The 15,940-nt window shown below is 44.4% G+C and overlaps 1 protein-coding gene and 1 long non-coding RNA gene across 2 annotated transcripts in view; one reads left to right on the forward strand and one right to left on the reverse strand.

Annotated features, from left to right (window-relative positions):
* The window catches only part of KCND3 (potassium voltage-gated channel subfamily D member 3), a 416,732-nt gene that overhangs the window by 84,140 nt on the left and 316,652 nt on the right, over positions 1-15,940 (forward strand). The gene's annotated exons all lie outside the window — the stretch shown is intronic.
* The window catches only part of LOC140901422 (uncharacterized), a 103,067-nt gene that overhangs the window by 2,094 nt on the left and 85,033 nt on the right, over positions 1-15,940 (reverse strand). The window lies entirely within an intron of this gene.

Below are 15,940 nucleotides of genomic sequence, written 5' to 3' on the forward strand. Positions count from 1 at the left end.
TTTGAAATTTCGTGTTTCAGTCTAGGTTGGAACAAGGAAGTTTTGAAACACCCAAATTTCCCACCAAACAGAAATTCCATTTTCTGACCAGATCTTCAAAAACGAGACTTGATAAAAAAACCCAACAGACTGAAAAAACAGAAAAATAGGAACATAAGATGGGAAGTCGCACAGCATGCAGAACTCTCACTATAGGCAAGATTTCTACCAGTTTAATCTTCACAGTACCAAGCATGATTTGCTTCTCATGCTGGCATAACCCCTTTATTAGCAGTTGAGTCTTGATTTACATTGGTTTAAGTGAAAGCAGGACGAGGCTTTTTTGCTAAGCCAATATTAATAAATATAGTGAGACCCAGTAATTTAAATATATGCAGTATGGCTATCTACCTGCCCTTGAATCTTCAGGAAGGTTTTGAGCGGTCGAAAAAAGGAAAATTCCCCTCAAACAAAATGTTTGACTGAAGCCTCTTTCTCTGGGTACTCTAACTGGCATTGGTTCAGGCAGTGTCTCAAAATGAAAGTTCACATGCATACCAGGGAAGGAGCCACTACACTGCTTCTGCTAATACTGCACCATCCTATACTTTATTTTTATTTTCCCTTTTCACAGCATTTTAAAAGGTGGTGGTTCTGAAGATGGAGTTATTTTTCCCTCAAAAAAAAAAGTTAACCACTCTTAATAGAAGCCAGTGTTTTTTGAGGGACAGAGTCCGAAATGGAATTTCAGAAGAAAGGGATCTCTGATCTCTCACAAGTGAGGGAAATGACTAGTGAGGGAAAGCACATTACCCTTGTATCGTTAGGCTGAAAAAAGTTCCTTTGGAAATTTGATTCATTTGCTGTTAAAAATTTTTTTAAAAAAATTACAAAACACAAAAAAACCACCATCTTGGAATTGCTTCACTTTACCCCACAATTTCCTGCTTCTCCTAATCTCATGAGAAGGGGTCACCATCAGGGTCATAAACAAAGTGCCCTAGATATTCCATTTTCCCCACATCCTCCCAGCAGGTGACATTTCAAGTTATTTATCAAGCCAGTCTAGAAAGAAATATTCATACTGGGCCAGATGCCTAGGTCCTTATTCATTTTATACTTGAGCAAACTCCATGGGTCAAGGACAGAGAAGAGACAGCTTGCAAGTGTCTTAAGGGTTATCACTCAACACAGACTGGGATAGACCTCAGTGGCATTGCCCCTTCTGAGGCACAAAACAACTGGGACAATCCTGAGCCCATAGAACTGGGCAGCTGGCAGAGTGTACTGAGCACCTTTACTGATTTTCCAGTCCAGCTATCTCAAAAAGAGAGACAATCCTGGCAAAACGTGGAGACGTGGCAACCCTAGCCTTCAGGGAGGCCCTCACTTGCACCTCTGTTGCAATGGGTCATCACAGAGGTGCAGAATCAGAGGGTCGAGTCCAGCCAAGCTATAGCTCCACATCTCCTCCAGCCCGCCTTGACTGCTCCTTGTGGAACAAAGGTGGCAGGGCTCAGTTCTGTGTTTGAAAAGGGCCCTGTGGTGCTGGAGTGATTTGCTGTGCGGAAACAGGTAGGGCATGTAATTAATTTGCAGGTAATTTGCACCAGCTCAGTTAAGTTGGCACAATGTGGCTGCTATGCAAAGATGTAGCACCCTTTAACTTTTGCCCATGTCTTAACTGGGAGCTTTCCCAAAAGTGTAAAACTGAGAAACATGGAACTGCATCCCCTGCATGTCAATTTCTCTTTTCTACATGAAATAAATCTTTAATGACCTTCTATCTTCTAAATGTCACTCCGTTATTAGCACCTGGCTTAAAAGGTCAAGTGTTAAAACTGTTCCGTTACCAAATTGGCAAGAAAATCTGTGTTTACATGTTAAGGGCAATTCTGAGCTAGCGGAAGTCAGTGGAGTTACTCCTGATTTGACCCAGTATAACTCAGGTCAGAATCTTGCCCTGAAACTGGCTTTATTTGGCTTCCAATAAAGATGGCAGGCCTCCTTCATGTCAAATGAGCCTCAGCCCAGACCAAGAGGAGCCATATAAAAAGTTTCTGGAGCCAATGAGTTCATGATCTCTCTGAGACCGCCAACTTGGGGACCAGATTGTGTCAGTTATACTGGTAGGTTTTGCGATAGGAACTCATGTCCACTAACAACGGGATTGTAAGCTGTTGGGGCTGACACCAATCTTTGTGCTGGGTTTTGTTTTCCATTAACAAGTAAGCCACTAACTCAACTCAAGTCACAACGCAGATCCAGCTGTTTGAAATAAAACACTGACTTCTCTGGATAGAAGCTTTATGTAGCATTTTTGTCCTTTAGTGGAGAGTAGTGCAAGTGTAACATGCGACAGCAAGCCATCTAAGGTACTCCTCTGCCCTGCGGTACCATGATATGCGACACCTTAGAGACTAACCCATTTATCTGAGCATCAACTTTCGTGAGCTACAGCTCACTGCATCGGATGCATTCATACAGTATGCATCCGATGAAGTGAGCTGTAGCTCACGAAAGCTTATGCTCAAATAAATTGGTTAGTCTCTAAGGTGCCACAAGTACTCCTTTTCTTTTTGCGAATACAGACTAACACGGCTGCTACTCTGAAACATGATATGTGAGCATCTCGTGATCTTAAATGTACTTATCCTCCCAAGACCCCTGTGAGGTAGAGAAATTCTGTTAGCATGAAGCATGGGAATAGTAAATGACTTGCCCAAGATCACACAAGAAGTCTGTGGTAAAGGAGAGAACTGAACCTTAATCTTTGCCTTCCACCCTAACTGCTGGATCATTCTTCTTCTTCTCTATACGAGGCAGAATTCAGCCAAGTGAAACTAATGGAGATCCACCACCATGACTGCCAGGAGGCAGCATAATCCAGTGGTTAGGGTGCTTCTGCAGGATTCAGGAGACCCAAGTTCTATTCCCAGTTCTGGCAATGACATTGCCAATCACTTCATTGCTCTATGCCTTGATTTCACCATCCGGAATACAGTGATAATGATACATGCCTCTGTAAAGCACTGAGGTTTACAGATGAAAATTGCAGTGCAGGAGCCAAGTATATTATGATGCCTTACCTGTGTTTGGCCCATTGTTCACAGAACTTATCAGCATGATCATTATCTATATTGGAAACTCTCTTTTTACAAGTGTCCAAGTCTAATCTTTCTGAATGCTCCTGAGTAATTATAAAGAATGCTGAAATAGGATCAACAAAAAATAAGCATTTAAAGAATGCACTTCAGCCAAAACAGGTTATTTGTGTGTTTGCCAAATTTCTGACTGGCTCCTGTTGGTTACTGTAATGACTTTCCTGTCATCACTGATGTCTTGCAGCACAGAGCTTATATCATCAGTATCTCCAGGTGAATAACTCCAGTATAAATAACTCCATCAAACTACCAGGAAGTTTTGTGCATTTCTCTTCTATAGAGCTTTCTGTACATTTATTGCTTTAAGTTTTGGCTTCCAATTTTAGCCTCCCTTAATGACTTTTTTTTTTTTGGTCATTGGCAAAGGACTGAAATCACATTAAAATACTGCACATTATTGCAAGTCTGTCCTAACTTTGGCATAGATACCAGAGACAAAATTTCAAAAATAAGATAAGTTATACATTAAATGTCCCCTTTTTGTTTTGCTGATTGATATGCATGCAGATTCATTTTTTCATTTCTGAAGGGAATTGAGGTTTGATTCTTTCAAGACCTGCCTTATTATATTCTGCACAAAGCAGATGTGAATTTTGCAATTGTGTACTGTGTGTCAAATGTTCTTCTTTTAATATGGCCAATTAACTCCAAATCTTACTTGCCTTTGAAACTCCATTGAAAGTAGAATACATTTTATGAGAGATCGGTTGTGGCAAATTGTTAAATGCAAGTAACAAGATATCTTTAGTACAAGTGAATTAAACCAAATCTCAAAAGCAGCTTATCCAAGGGAAAAAGGATGCAAGATTTTCTCCCCTCACTACTTTGTATGAAACATTTATTAAAGCAAATAAAATTGTGGCAATTCCAGTCATTTTTTTAACTAAAGAGGAAAGGCTATTTCCACAGCTGATACAATCTTAGTGCAGCTAGTAACCTGACAAAACCCATGTAGTTTGAGTCTCTTTTAACAAGATTTAAAATTTTAAAGGCTCCAGAGACTATCCTGGCAAGTACAGATGGCAAGCCTAATTTCAGTACCAGGCAAATTGATTGAAACTATAGTAAAGAACAGAATATCAACACAATATGTTGGGGAAGAGTCAGCTTGGTTTTTGTAAAGGGAAATCATGCCTCATCAATCTATTAGAATTCTGTGAGGGTGTCAAACATGTGGACAAGGGTGATCTAGTGGATATAGCATATCTGAACTTTCAGAAAGCCTTTGAGACAAGGTACCCCACCAAAGACTCTTAAGCAAAGTAAGCAGCCATGGATTAAAAGGGAAGGGTTTCTCATGGAATGGCAACTGCTTAAAAGTTAGAAAACAAAGGGTAGAAATAAATGGTCAGGTCTCAGTGGAGAGAGAGAGAGATAGTGGGGTCCCCTAAGGATTTGTATTGGGACCAGTGGTGTTCAACACGTTCATAAATGATCTAGAAAAAGGGGCAAACAGGGAGGCAGCAAAGTTTGCAAATGATACAAAATTACTCAAGATAGTTAAATCCAAAGCTCACTGAAGAGTTACAAACGTATCTCACAAAACTGGCAACAAAATGCAATGTTGATAATTGCAAAACATTGGAAAATATAATCCAACGATGCATGCATAATGATGGGGTCTAAATTAGCTGTTACCACTCACAAAGGAGATCCTGGAGTCAGTGTGGACAGTTCTCTGAAAACATCCACTCAATGTGCAGCAGCCATCAAAGAAGCGAACGACGTTTGGAACCATTAGGAAAGGGATCGAGAACAAGATGAAAAATACCGCTGCTATAGAAATCCATGGTACGCCCACACCTAGAATACTGCGTGCAGTTCTGGTTGCCCCATCACAAAAGAAATGTATTAGAATGGTTGCTGCGGGGGCGGGGGGGTGTGGAGGGAAACACAGAGAAGGGCAAGAAAAATGATGACGGGTACAGAATAGCTTCCATACGAGGAGAGATTAAGGGCTAGACTATTCATTTTAGAAAATAGACAAACAACTAGGTGGGAACAGGATAGAGGACTTATGAAACTATGAATGGTGTAGAGAAAAAGCCTTATTTACCTATAACACAAGAACGAAGGGTCACCTAATGAAATTAATAGGCAGCAGGTTTTAAACTTAACACAAGGAATTAGGTCTTTACACAACACAGAGTCACCCTGTGGAACTTCTTGGCCTTCAGAACATCCCCTGACAAAAGTATAATGGGGTTCAGAAAAAGAATTAGCCATTGATAGACCTATCCTCCATGAATTTATTAGCAGCCAGGATAGTCAGGGACACAATTCAATGCGCTGTGTCCCAAGCCTCCAACTGCATAAAATGTGGCTGGATGACAGATCTCTTGATAATTGCCCTGTTCTGTTTGTTCCCTCTGAAGCATCTGGGACAGGCCACGGTCAGAAGACAGGATATTGGGCTACATGGACCATCGGTCTGACCTAGCATGGCCGTTCTTATGTATATCTTGCTGCTCACAATGCAGAATCCCAACCTACTTCAAAACTTCTCTATTTACATTGGAATTAACCACCCCACTGCCTCCAAGCAGAGAAATGCAGCCACTTGTAGGGCTTTAAGGAAGGATAAGTCAAGGCTTCAAAGTGTGTCTAGCCACCATCTTGGAATAGTGCTTTGTCCATCTCCCTCTGGGTCTGATCATGCCTCTCAGACCCTATCTCCCCAAGGGAAAGGCTGGCCCGGCTTCCTCTGTGGCATCACTGCCCACCTTTCCTGAACCCTGTGGAGGGCTTCCTGTTGACATGGGGTTTGGGAGTGGATGTAGGGTGGGGACGTTCATCATTCCCTCCCACTACCCTGGGATTGTTTCTATGTCCCTGCTGCATGATGGGGATTCCCCTTTAGCAGAGCCCTGGGGCAGCCATTAGCTGCATAAATGCAGCACGGGTACTATTGTGTCAAGTACTAGGAGATGCAGTGGGCTGCCAGGGGCACAGGACCAGTGGCAAGACAAAGGGCCTCTGTGCAGATATTCCTGAGCCCTAGATCCTGGAGTATCTCCAACATTTGTGGATGATCCCCCCAGAACCTCTCTCACAATGGAACGTTTGCCAGGAGATCTTCACTAAGTGAAGATAAAGGAAATGGCCTTGAGGTTTAGCCATCTCAAATGGAAAAGTTCTCATGCCAAGGATTAGGGTTCACCCATCTGGATTCCAGACTCTGGCTATATAATGCAGGTTCTATTAGCCTCCATAATAGACAACAATGATAAGCTATGAAAGGCAGATTGCAGAGGGATGGCTTATGGTCTTGAGTGGTAAATTATTGAGCTATATGAATAATACTTTGTGTTTACTCTTTTGACTCTTTAAAATTCCTCCCGCGGGGTGAAAGCCATTGGATTACACTGAGTTCCTATAAAGGATACACTCCCTTTCTGAAGGATAGGTGAAGATGTATAATAGAACTTTTAGTCAGAGGACCTCAGGCACTTTACAAGTATTAATTAAGTCTCACAGCTCCACCAAGGCAGGCAAGTAATGTTATAAGTGGTAAAATGTCTGGGGCAGAGATTCTCATTTACTCTATCTTCACACAGTGCCAACCAGAACGGGCCCCCTCTTCTGGTTATATTAATGAAATAAATGCCCATTTCAAAGAAATTAAGTTGTCCGAAGTCACCTTGTAAAGCGGAGGCAAAGTCAGGAAAGAATGAAGGAGTCCAGATTCCAAACACCGGTTTCCATCAATGTTCCACACTAACTCTTATGCACCTTATTTCTTTTTAGTCATAGCCATGGCAATCCTAATTGTATAGCCATGGTATACCCAGCTCCTGAGCGTGAAGACCTTTCTGATGGCACAGACAGCAGGTCTCCTTGTCTGTTACTAACAGTTGCTGCTTAATCACAATACGTTAATCCTTATGCTTATTTTTATAGAAGTTGCCTTCGCCTGGTCACCATCAAAGACAAAACTCCACACCCCGGCTTTCACTTGAGAGCACTGTCCCCCATGTGCTCAGAGCACATCTTTTCCTCAGCTCTAGCTAAGGTTAGAGCAGTTTCTTTCACACTAACTTTAAAAGGAGCATGGAAAGTTCAGAATCTTGTGAGACGTGCAGGCGTTTGGAATAGATTTGCTTTCTGTGGGGCAAAGTCATTTTCTCTTCTCTGTTAGCTACAGGTGTTTCATGTTTTAAGTGGAGAGCAGTTCAAGAAAGAAAGGTAACCATACTTAGACTTTGAAATGCATGGGGCAAGCGAATGACTGGAAGTGGAGAGCTCCAGGCAGAGTGGGCCAACCCCTTTGCTAGGAGCCAGGGCTCCTGGGTTTGATATTCAGTTCTGTCCCTGATTTGTGTGACCTTGAGCAAGTGCATTAATCTCTCTGGCCCAGATCCTCAAAGAGATAGCAAGGTTCCTAATTCCCATTACATTGGAACCTAGGAGCCTAAATACCTTTGAGGATCCGGGCCTAGCTCCCCTTTGCCCTCTATAAAATGGGTATAAATATCCTTGTAAAGTACATGGAAAGCTCTACGTAAGTGGAAAGCAGTATCAATAACAAATCCAGCTTATGTATTAGAACTGCTCAGCTTGTTACATTGTTGTAGTTACCTATTGTTACACATGAACAGAACAGGCACAAGACTAGCTGTGCTAGTATCTTCCAGATACTGGGTCCCTGACCCATCTCCAAATCTATTCAGTCCTCTTTGTCCTCCCATAGGTTCAGAAAGACAGTCAGATGGGTTCAGGCATTCCCAAGGTCATTACAACAAAAGCCAAGATGCCTCCTGATGTCGACTCTGCTCCTGGCCTCAGACACCACTGTAAACGAGGAACGACACCAAAGTCGGTGGTGTCAGATGGAGGGGAGGGGTGCGTGAGCGAGGATCAGGCTCTGTCTTAGTTCAGGTGTTTGTTTCCACATCCAATTATAAACTCCCTCAGAAGGGGGGTTTATACAGAGAAAAGAGACACTGAACTGTAGCCATGAGAATGGTACCACTGTAATTACACTGAGATCTATGCAGTCAATTAGCCATTAGGGCAAATGCACGTTCTCCTCCTCCTCCTTTTTCTCTACATTCTCCCTCTGGTGCTCAGAATGCTAAGGGGGTGCAGTACATTTCAATTATCTTGACTTGCCGAATATCCGAGGGTTCGGTATCACACTGCATCTGTAGGCTGCTGGCGATAAGGAGCCTGTGAAATCAACCCTGACCCACCTTTTAAAGGCCATTTATTTTCCTTTTTAACTCTGCTTCCTAGCTCTTCACTGCAGTGTTTCCAGTGGATAAACTCTGATGGAATAAATGCCGATAGAGTACATAATCTTCAAGAGAAGAGCTGAAGGCAGTGGGAATATGAAATGCTAGACACATGTTGAACTTAATTGTTAGAATCCTTCTGTGCATACTCATGTGAGCATCCCATAGAATTATTCATGGGAAGAGCATTTGCTTAAGTATTGAGGTATTAAGAGAAAATCGGCAATATTTTTATATCTCTAACTTCTAAGGAGCCTCTCACTATAGTATCAGATTACTGTACAAAATGATAAAGTATGCAGTTCTATAACAAATGGACAAGATCATTCTCCATATCCATGTGCAGAGAGGACCCTCCATATTTACATCTCATCCCTCCCAAATAGAAAGGTTGGGGGCCCAGGACCCTAGGGAGAGCTCTCTATAGGGTTGGGTCCTATCCTGAGAAAGTGGGTTGAGATGGGCAGGGCAGATCATCATCCCCCCCAGTCTTGCAGAGATTAGAGACTGTATTACATTTTCTCTGGAACCTTCTCCTTAAGGGAGTTATGAGGTCAGCTGGGGAGTCTCTGGTACTGCAGCTCCATTGGGATGGCAATGGGACAGCTGGGGGTGCAGAGCTGGGGTGGAGGAATAGGACTTCCAGCCCTGCAAACAACTGGAGCTGAAAAAAAATGGAGCAGCTTTTTTCCGGATATGCTTCACCACCATTAGTAACAGGCTAAATTATGCCTCACTTATATGTGTGTGCAGCCCCACAGCCTTTAGTGCAGTTCCACAGGTGTGATCACTTGAAGACAACGGAGCTGAACACGTAGTTGCTTCTACACCATCCTTGTAGAGAAATATTATACAGTACGTGTATGTGATGCAGATTTCTGGAAAGCTACAGCCAGAAAGGGGGGTGATGTGTAGCGTACATGCTGCCTAGACAATGATGATCAACACTGAATTGAAAAAAACATTGTTTCCGTTACTTGAAATACTGTGGCACAATAACAATGCTAATGGGGAGAACGGATTTCATAAAGGTGGTGACCGTCGACTTCTTTCTGAGACAAACATCTTGAAGACACTACAATCTCCATGGAACAGATGGACTCCCTTACAAGAAATTGCATAGAAGAGTACATAATCTTATAATCAGTGTCTCTGTAAACAAGTCATAACAGCTCAAGGACAGACACTCCCTTGTGTTCCAGTTGCCTGTGTTTAATATTGCCAATTTAAAGTACAAAAGATTGTCAGAAGTTCAGTGAATTATCCATTGCCTGCCAAGTAAAAATACCTAATGATTTTTTCTGCATTTCCCATCTGTTCATTTATTTAAAGATTAGGTATTTTTCCTCATTCTTGGAGCTCATGCAGTAACCCAGGGAACTTTCATAAAAGCCTTCTTTCTGGTGCATCAGAATTAGATATCTAGGTTGTTCAGACATTTAACTGCTGCTTCACTGATGGTAGCCAAGTATTGCAAACCCCCCCCCCCCCCCAGTCTTCTAGCTGTACTTCCTTCTACCACCTGTGGGACCATCTGTATTGCTGCCTCACAGCCACACACTGAAAACTGAGCTACACCAAATTCCTGTATCATGGTGGCCGCTTCAGTCAGCAGCCTGGTAAGCCTAGTCCAGGGTCTGCATCCCAGGTTGCCAACCCCAGTGTGTACACATTAGGGCTTCTTTCAGAGTAACAGCCGTGTTAGTCCGTATCCGCAAAAAGAAAAGGAGTACTTGTGGCACCTTGGAGACTAACAAATTTGTTAGTCTTTAAGGTGCCACAAGTACTCCTTTTATTAGGGCTTCTGGAGCTTGTCTGGATGCCTGTGTCTATCCCAGAGTTTTCATGAGAGTAGCTGTTGCTGAAGAGCAAAGGGCAGAGTGAAAAATGGCTCCCAACACAGCCTGAACCAAAGCCCACTGAAATTAATGGGAGCTTTCTCACTAATTTAAATGGGCTTTGGATCAGGCCCACAGCAACCATACTCATGTAAGATACACCCTTGCACTCTCATTTAAACATAATTCTCAGGGGGATCTTCACATATCTCCAGACAATTATTTAACCCAAAGCATTTCTAAGAGTCATATGGCCTCTCAACTTGCAATAAAGGGTCTGATTCTGCATCACAGTCTGAGGAGTGCCATTGAAATCAATGGCACCTCTAGTGCAAGAAACCTCTGTCCAGAAAAGTACTTTATGCACGTGGTTAATGCTTAGCATCTGCATAGTCCTATTATCTTCAATGGGACAACTCGCTTTTTTTTTTTTTTTTTTTGGCAGAAGCATGGCCCATGGTCCTACTCAACTTGAAGAAGGGTGGCAGAATCAGGCCCAGAGCCAATGGGTACAATAGTGTCTCTCTCTCTCTATATATAGTGGCTCTTAAGCCCCAACCTTAGAGGACACTTAAGTGTTATACTCTGTTACCTAAGACAGATTGCACCCCATAGCACAGGGTATTCCTGGGGGGGGGAACGGGGAGAGAGGGGACTAGCAAACAAACAAGACTAGAGAGATATAAAGTAGGGAAAAGAATGGATAGATCTCCACAGAAGTGAAGCTGTGTGTTTTCAGTCTGGAATAAGCTCTGTACATTGTCAAAAGGGAAATTGGGAACCAATGCATTATGCCCATATTTGGAAACATTTGCTATGTAGTCACATTGGCTATGGCTAAAGGCCATCTAGGTGTGTTTTTGGTTTTTTTTTTCTTTTAAAACTAGATCACATTTTTGCACACCCAGGGCAGCACCAATCACACCAATGTTCACAGAAAGAGCAAGCCAAAAACACCAAACAAAACAAAAACCAAAAAAAGTGTTTTTCTGCTTATTTTTCAGTTCTTTTACATTATATATGGGTCTTTAGAGGTCACCAGGCTGCTGAAGGGTGTAGGAGTGAATTATGCTCAGTGGTGCTGTTCGTTTGTTGAAGCTAAGGGTTGCTCACATATTCAGACACCAAACATACATAGAACCAATAAAACGTTATGCTACATTAGCACAGGGACAAGCGCTCACAAGCTAAGTACCCAGTACAAACAGAGGGGAGTTACATTTGGTTAATATATGAAGAAGCAGATGTTGGTGGCTGGTTTTACTTTGACCTTTTTGATTTGGGGAAGGGATTTGGAATCTATTTAACAAATTCACAGAGAAGAGATTCATGGAGCACGTGACCTTTGTTAATATGATGGAGAGAAAGACAAAACAAAGGCAAGTTTGCCACCCTTGCTGCAGCTGGGTAATTGGAAAATGGAGCATTGCGGTTTTATTTCAAGGGGGAAGTTAACTGCTCTGTTGTTTTCAGGTCACCAGAAGAAAGAATTAATGATGTTATTTCAGAACATGGTTTGGAGCCAGGCTGCCTGACTCCAAGCTCGTGAGATACAGCTGCAATCAGTGGGTCGATCATCCAGCTGCAGTTTTGAGCAAGAGGGAAGGTTCCATTTAATTTTGCAGTAGAGCTGATGGGAGACTAGTTTTGAACAAACTATTTTGAGGATATCACCGTGTTGTTTATTTAAGTGATGCAGGGGGAAGAGGGTGTTATCAGGTTTTGCTGCTTAGCTTTCTATTGGGAAGATCCATGTTCTCATCACCACAGCAACAGCATCTGTAGGACACAGGGTTCATCTCCCTCTCTCCACTTAGGGCTAAAATGTTGCATTTAGTCGTAGTCCTGCTTGATTCAGGAAGCAGTCTGTACCCTGGTGATCCCAAGCTCCACAGGAGGGAGAGCAAGTTGAGACGCCTATTAAGGCGTAGGGTCACCTTCCGCAAACTCCTTTGTGGGCTGGCATGGAGAAGGAAGATCCATGACTCCCTGTGCTTTCCTATCCCCTTTCATGGGTGTCGCTCCCAGTGGAGAGGGAGCAGGACATAACTAACTCTCCGTACACTCTCCAAGCACAAGAGCTACCTGACCCAGCCACAGGCTACGCAAAAGGGGGTACAAGTCCCTTACTCCCACCCTGCACGGCCATTTGAGCATTAGCCACATTCCAGCCCCTAGCTGTCAGACTGAAAGCAGGAAAGAGCAGGGAGCACCCTCAACCAACAGAATGGAAGCAAATAATGGGGAGTTATTTTTTCCTAGTCACAGACGAATGACAGCTGCAGTGTAAGGTGTTAACAGGCCTTCACATCCCATGTTTTCATCAGTCTATCAAAAAGGCTTATAGGACTTAGATAGTGGAGGATGCTCATAAGGACAGGAAAATGAAGCCAGTGCAGGGGTGAATCCTAAGTCACCATTCTCCCCCCCCCGCCCCCGCAAAGCCTGCATTCATGTTAATTGTTATTTCCTGCCTTTGTTCAGCACCATTCAAGCTATCACTGCTAACCAGATACGAGCAATTTCTGCAGCATTCTGGGTCTGTTTTTAATGATGGAATAGGCCAGGTTTCAAATGTCAGACGCAAAGCTGCATTGTGTTAGCAGCCATCAGGAGGGTCCCAGAAACAAGCGCACACTAACGTGGAGAATTATTTCATCCCATGGAAGAGATTTGTTTCAGTTGGAAAAGGTGGTTATATTTTCAGCCAAAGAGTTCCTAGAGAGACTATGGGCATTCTAGAGAGAGCCTCACAGATCTCTGGAGAGAGTAACTGACACTTCACAGAAACCTAATTTATTTAGTGTGTGCAGAGTTGAAGATGCCGTTGTTTGGCTAGACAATGGCATGATGCAGTTCTTCTAGGCCACTGCTAGACCTAGTCAGCGGGCATTCATTGACAAGGTGCATCAACGTCTGTGTTGTGCCGCAGCTGTCACGAAGGCCCCAGCGATACTGGCTGGCTGAACAGAGATCTCGCCCTGTCCAGAACCTGTTCCACAGGGATCACTGGTGACTGGGCAAGTCAAAACCAGGTGGGCAGATTGTGGGGTCGGTGATGAGGGACTGGTTGGGGATAACAGATCCATTCCTCTCAGAGTGTTTCCGCCCTATCATCCTGGCATGGCGGATGAGACCGTAATGGGCGACATGATGGCAAACGTGCAGCTGGTGGTTTAAAAAAATACATAAAATCATTGTGCAGCGGCAGGCTTGGGTTGGTGTGTACTTTCTCCAGTAACTTGCCAGTGGCAACCTCTTGTCTGATAGGAGTGATGTTGCTCAGAACTGGGAGCCATGGGAGTGGAGTCAGACACAGGGTGCTGGAGATAAGCATGGCGGTACGCAACTGCGGATCCACCAGTTTGGTGTGAAATGATCGGCTCCATACTGGTGCTCAGTACTCTGCCACCAAATAAGAGGTGGCAAGAGCTGAAGTCTGCAAAGTTGGAGCGCGAGCACCCCATGACAAACTTGCCAGTTTGCTAAGAACATTGTTGTGCATCTTGACTTTAGCTGCTGTCTTCAGGTGGGGATGGTAACTCAGTGTGCGATCTGAGGTCACACCTAGACAGACTGATTCTACTTCATGCTTCAGCTTCTGACCATTCAGATAAACATTCAGTTCTCTGATTGCACTGGCATGATGAAGATGGAACAAACTGGAGACTGTTTTTATGGCGATTGGCTGGAGGCGCCAATGGATCAGCGTCGTCACGCCACCTGCCAGTATCCGACAGCAGTCAGGGAAGCTAGTGATCCTGATTTCAGTGAGCTGATTTCCAGCTCAGCGAGTTCCGGCACTATCATCACTGACAACCCCAACATGCAGCCCAGTGACCTCTATGTCGTTGGTCCAGCTCTACGCATGTTACAACTCAACATGGAGGGTTTGTTGGCTGCCAAGTGTGATTTATTCTGTGTTCTTGCTCAAAATCGGCATACTATCATTTGTTTGCAAGAGAGACACGTGGCAACTGCCAGCGCCAGGCGTTACAGTATCAACGGCTTCAACCTGGTGTACCACGTGGCACACTCGAAGCACGGCCGAGCCACATACATTCGGTCCGATATTGCAGATGACATTCAGCTGATGTCTACTGAATTCTGACACATCATCCAGGTGGGTGGCTTCTGGCTGGCAAATGTTTACGAGCCTCCGAGCATTCGCTGGAGCCAACAGGTTCTACCAAGACAGCCACACCCAGTCGTCTACAGTGGAGGTTTCAGCCACCATCACACAAACTGGGGGTATAAGGAGGTTGACACCAACGGTGAACAAGCTGCAGACTGTGCATCTCGAAAATACCTAGCCCTTATCCATGATGCTAAGCAGCAAGGCATGTTCTATTCTTTTAGATGGGATCATGACTACTCTCCTGACTTGTGCTGGGTCAGTTCAGTTCCTGGCCATCCTCAGCCAGCAACACGCCAAGTCTTGGATACCTTTCCACACAGCCAATACAGACCGTCGCTGATCCATATCGGGCGACAGCTCCCAGCTGTCAAGAGTCCCAAAAAGAAGCAGTGGAACTTCCAAAAGGCCGACCGGGAAACATACCGGGAAGTGCTGGAAAAGAGAGTGTGGTGACAATACAAGCCCGGCATCTCTCAGTAAATGAGACCTAGCACCACAAAAGTGATGGTATCTACAAAGCAGCCTGCAGAGCCATCCCGCTTGGTTGCCGCCCAATCTACATCCCCTGTCTCAACACTGAGAGCGCTGCCTTGCTTGAGCAGTAGGGGGCATCTGGTGACCCAGATGTCGCTGACTATCTGATCGAATCATTGGACGCTGCTGGCCGTGCCAGATGGGAGGAGACGACCGAGAGGCTGAGCTTTGCCTGCTCCAACCGCACGTGTTGGAGTCTGCGCCGACGGCTTGGAGCAGCACTGCAGCCATCTGCACTCTGCCGACCCTCAGCGACGTCCAGCCAGGAAGCTGGACACCTACTGCAGGTGGCCAGAGCACCTTTGGACAAACAGGTGTGAAGACAAGTGAGGAATGAATGGCAGGCATTTAAATGTGTACACCAGATCAGATGCTGCCCAGAACCATTCACTGTAACAGAGCTGGAACAGACACTGGGTAGCATCACATATGGAACAGCTGTGGGCTATGACAATGTATCTCCAGAATTCCTGAAAAAACGTGCCTCCCCCCCGCTCAGCTTTGGCTTGTGAAATTCTTCACCGGGGTCATCAGTGAAGCCAGGCTACCGAATATACGGCACACCGCAAAAGTCATTGGCCTCCTAAGTCCGGAAAGGACCCAAGTCAAGCATCAAGCTATTGTCCCATATCATTGTTGGTGTGCTTCAAGGTACTGGTGTGCTTGGTCCTGCAGCACATATTACCTGATGTGCAGAGAATTTTGAATCCTGACCAAGTTGGCTTTCGCTGAGGCCACATTTGTTGAAAATGGCTTCCAGAGAAACTTGAAAACAGGTGCTGTTTTCATCCATCCAACAGCAGTGTATGATACAGTAGGACACACCGGCCTGCTTGTGAAGGTAACACAGGTCCTGCTATCTTGGGGTCACAGGTGTCATTGAACAGTTCCTCTGCTATAGGCAGTTCAGAGTCCATATGGGGGAGAAGAGGAGTGCTTGGAGATGACAGAGCAGTGGGTTATCCCAGGGCTCTGTGCTTTCTCCAACCCTGTTCAACTTTTACATCAATGACCTGCCAACAACGGAGTCACAAAAGTGGTAGAGGCTTGTGT

Source organism: Lepidochelys kempii, chromosome 21, assembly GCF_965140265.1.
Source record: "Lepidochelys kempii isolate rLepKem1 chromosome 21, rLepKem1.hap2, whole genome shotgun sequence".
Lineage (NCBI taxonomy): Eukaryota > Metazoa > Chordata > Testudines > Cheloniidae > Lepidochelys > Lepidochelys kempii.